The sequence below is a fragment of the Nicotiana tomentosiformis genome, chromosome 3, assembly GCF_000390325.3.
Source record: "Nicotiana tomentosiformis chromosome 3, ASM39032v3, whole genome shotgun sequence".
In the NCBI taxonomy this organism is placed as follows: Eukaryota; Viridiplantae; Streptophyta; class Magnoliopsida; order Solanales; family Solanaceae; genus Nicotiana; species Nicotiana tomentosiformis.
In genome coordinates, this window is record NC_090814.1 from 38,625,362 (window position 1) to 38,626,531 (window position 1,170).

The following is a 1,170-nucleotide window of genomic DNA, read 5'->3' on the forward strand; positions in this document are numbered from 1 at the left end:
TGGGTTCGTCATTCGATTTTCGAGTCACTTTATTACTTGAAGGCCACGTATACTTGTATGTACATGGGGAAACTCTAAATTTTTGGCTCTATTACCAAAGACTTATCAATTGATTGTATTGAGTTATCTTTTATATGTTTTTTTTTCAAGTTTTGACCTGTTCGATTTACATGATCTATCTCAGGTACTCGTGGAGTGAATGTTAGGGAAGAAGAACAAGGGGTAAAGATAAACTTGAAACCTTTGAGCAAGAACCTGAAAGATTCTTCCACAGAAATAAGAAAGAAGCTGAAGAAGCACCAAAAGAGGCGGCACATGTTAAGGACATCGAGAATCAACAAGCAATTATTGAACTTCCACAAACTGTAAGAATAGCAGGAAACCAAGAACGAGCAGTAACCGAGTCTGCAAGGCCTAACCTTGCAAATATGGCTCATTCCATTTTTCAAGCCGGCCATCACCGGTCATTTTGAGATAAAACAATACATGGTACAACTTATATAATCCCAAGGTCAATATGTGGGGCTTTCACATGAGGATCTACAGAGGTATATCCAAAACGTTTTGGAGATCACCGATACCTATAATTTTCTAACTATTTATTTGTATTACATCAGACTGACATTATTTCCTTTTCGCTTTTTGGGAGAAACTAATAAGTGGCTACAAAAGGATCCTACATATTCAATCAGAACACGGGGGTGATTTGGCATAGAAATTCTTCATTAAATTCTTCCCATCTCGGAAGAAAAAAATCTCTGAGAAGCCAAATTTTTGGTTTTCAACAGAAAGAAGGTGAAATTCTTCATCATGCTTGGGAGAGATTTAAGAAGATGCTGAAAGATTATCCCACCATATCCAAATAGATGAGGTATTGGGTCATACATTTGTGGAAAGGTTAGATGAAGCTTCCAAAATACATAGACTTGGCTTGCAGAAGTATGTGTATGGAAAAGTAGTACGGAAAAATCCAGGCCTTGTTGAACAATTTCAATGCAAATGATCAAAAATCGTAAAGAGAAGGAGAACTAAGTTGAGAAATCAAGCCAAAGATATGTGGGTATGATCGAAGTAGATTCCTTTACGCTTTGAGAGCCGATGTAGACAATACAGCCAATCAAGTTGTTAAGCGCTCTTAAGCATAAGTGAAATCAGTGCAACAAATGAAAG

At 37.0% G+C, this 1,170-nt stretch overlaps 1 non-coding gene across 1 annotated transcript; it reads right to left on the bottom strand.

Annotated features, from left to right (window-relative positions):
• Nucleotides 1-755: 755 nt before the first annotated feature.
• Nucleotides 756-863, bottom strand: LOC117280200 (small nucleolar RNA R71). The gene has a single exon (XR_004510686.1). It is a non-coding gene; the product is annotated as a small nucleolar RNA R71 (small nucleolar RNA).
• Nucleotides 864-1,170: the final 307 nt, after the last annotated feature.